Here is a 3,329-nt window from a genome sequence, read left to right on the forward strand (position 1 = left end):
ATAGCCGTTGTGCTTGTGCTCTAAAGTACTCTACAATACATGCCGTCAAAGTAGCTATCACCAGCACCACCATAGTGTACCTGAGGCCATGTCAGTACAATGACATCATATTCAAGACAACAGGTCTCCATATATGGGTGTAAAAGGGACATAAGCCGACATTGTGTGTGTGTGTGTGTGTGTGTGTGTGTGTGTGTGTGTGTGTGTGTGTGTGTGTGTGTGTGTGTGTGTGTGTGTGTGTGTGTACTCCACTCCCGCACAGGGAGTGGAGTACATAGACAGTCAGTGAACACAACACAGTGCAGCAAAGCGTGCAAAGAGGCATGCCTTCAAGGCCACCCCTGCTCCCCTCAGTACCGCTTTTATATGCCCGGTCTGCAACTGCAGCTGTGGATCCAGGATCGGACTGTACAGCCAGAAAACTCACAAATAGGAGAAGATGCATTGCACATGATGGACAACCACAAGCAAGTATGTATACTGTAGCGTAGCGTAGCTGCGTAGCCTATGGCAAGTAAGACTATATACACACTCGCCAGCTATAACAGAAGTGTATAGAGAACAACATCAAGACCTACATGGCTTTCGTGGACTTATCAAAGGCCTTTGATACAGTCAACAGAGACATGCTTTGGGCGGTCCTTCTCAGGGTTGGCTGTCCGCAGAAGTTCGTAAACATCCTGCAAAGTTTTCACGAGGGGATGATGGCTCAGGTGAGGCCTGGGCCTTTCAAGGTATGGCGTGATCGTGTACCTCATACAGGAGTCCTGAGCTTGTAATAATAATAATAATAATAATACATCAGATTTATATAGCGCTTTTTTAGGTACCCAAAGTCGCTTTACAGAACAAAAATACAAATAAAAAACTTTATTCAGAAAATAGTAAAGAGTTAAAAGTCTAAAAAGAACACAGGACAAATTTAAAATAGCTGAGAGGGAGAGAAGGGTTAGGAAGGGAAAGCAAGTCTAAAGAGGTGAGTTTTGAGGGAGGCCTTGAACACAGCAAGGGTGGGGGCGGCTTTTATATGAGGTGGGAGGAGTGGGTTCCAAAGGAGGTTGGTATTGCCAGATCTGAGGGGGCGGGAGGTCCGAGAGATAACAGGGAGCCAGGTTGTTGAGGGACTTGTAGGTGGTGATGAGTATTTTGAAGTCGATTCTGTATTTTTACTGGGAGCCAATGGAGGTCATGGAGAACTGGGGTGATGTGGTCTCTTGATGGGGTTTTGGTGAGGAGGCGGGCAGCAGAGTTTTGAACATTGTAGTTTAACCCATTTAGGCCTAGAATTATTGAATGCTTTAACCAGTGAAAAATAGCAGATATACAAGCTCGCAGCGCGGCACCGAGTGCCGCGCTGCGAGCTTGTAGATCTGCTATTTTTGAAAAAGTCGTGAAAATGTGTGCAAATCTTTGAATATATGTATTTTCAAAGCGAACGTTTGTAACTCAAATTTTGCTTCTGGGGGGTCCCTGGAACTAAATATCTTGAGATGGGGGGTCCGTGGCCAAATAAATATCATTTTGGGGGTCCTTCACATGAAAAGGTTTGAGAACCACTGACATAGTAGTCTCTCAAGAACAGACTTATTGAGCTCCAGTTAAGTGAAAAGGGCCTTTTCTTTGACGATGGCCAGCCAGAATGCTGACATAGAAACATAGGTTTTTTCCAAAAAAATCTTGGAAGGATTCAAAAGACACTTATAGAATCGGGTCAAAAACGATTTTTCAAAAAATAGCAGATCTACAAGCTCGGTGCCGCGCTGTGAGCTTGTATATCTGCTATTTTTCAATAGTTAAAGCATAAAATAATGATACACCATAATGTGTACCCGTTCTGAATGGGTAAGCTTGTAGGCCACATTTCAACTGCGATGGGTCGGCCACACCATCAGGATGCCAGAGGACATGCAGGCTTCCACAGCAACTGCTGTAGTGGTCAGTTACATCACGGCCAGCGATCTGCAGGAGGTCAAAAGCAGAGATACAAGGACCAGCTCTGAAGAGGTGAAGGTTCTGCCTCGGAGCGCCCTCTCTGGGGGCAACTTTGCTGTGCTGGACTTCAGCACTTTGAGGACGAGAGGAGTGAGCAAAGGAAACAACCGCCAGGGGAGAAAGATGCTCACTGCAGCCAAGATCACAATACTAACTTCAAATGCCCCCACTGCAATAGACCATGTGGCTCTCGCATATTGGACTTCACAGTCACGCCAAAAATCACAGAAAGAATAAGTAGAGGTCGTCATCGGATACGATGCTTAAGCAGAGTAAGTACGGCATACTGTGTATATCTTATCTTATCAGTTAGGGTGGGTCAAGTGCAGAGCGTGAGTTTCTCCAGAAGGATCAATATAGTATGTATAACTTTACATAAATGACCCAATAAATGTGAATATCTTAATAAGTTTGGCACAGTATTAAAACAAAGTTCAGGCCAATGTCTCCCCCCAAATCTGTGCAGGGTCGATATCTGGACACGGGCATGTGTGTGTGAGTGCGCACGCACGCACGCACGCACGCACGCACGCACGCACGCACGTCGCACGCACGCACGCACGCACGCACGCACGCACGCACGCACGCACGCACGCACGCACAATATCAAACATCAACACTATCGATCTACTGATATAACCTCTAGCCTCTATAACCACCTCTTCCACTAAGGGCTGATACTTCAGTCAGCTTATCTGTGTGCACGCACACACACACACACACACACACACACACACACACACACACACACACACACACACACACACACACACACACACAAACACACACACGCTTGTGCACGCTTTGAACTAAAATAACAAGATGTTAGCCGACATTTTTTTGCTTACATAAAAAGCTGTGTTAGTATTTCCTTTGACAAGTAACTCTATTTAACTGTATTTGGGAATGACAAACAAGATAATAATGAGCACGGCTAAGGCGAGAACATATGGCCATCTGTGGCAGCAGACATCTATCCTGAACCGTGAAGTAGTAAAAAAATAAAAAGAGTAGAAAAAACAGCTCAGGGAACAAGTGCAGATTCACTATCCCAACAATCTTGCAAACACGTGCCCTATTTGGGAGCAGTGGTTGCCGGCGGTGTGCTCGGGGCACTACATTACTACCAAAATCTGAATACATAACATGACGTGTATGTAATTATGGACTAGCAGCAGCAGCATGGTAAAAAAAGAAAAACACAAGCATGCTTTTCTAAAACGTGTTTTCATTTATCCAGGGTGTTTGCTGTTCCCCCAGCACTCCCAACTCACACTAATTTATTACACACAGTTACAGCAGGAAGCTGGGTCCACAACAACCTAATCTTGATTTAC

Source organism: Nannobrachium achirus (assembly GCF_963921795.1).
Source record: "Nannobrachium achirus genome assembly, chromosome: 1".
Lineage (NCBI taxonomy): Eukaryota > Metazoa > Chordata > Actinopteri > Myctophiformes > Myctophidae > Nannobrachium > Nannobrachium achirus.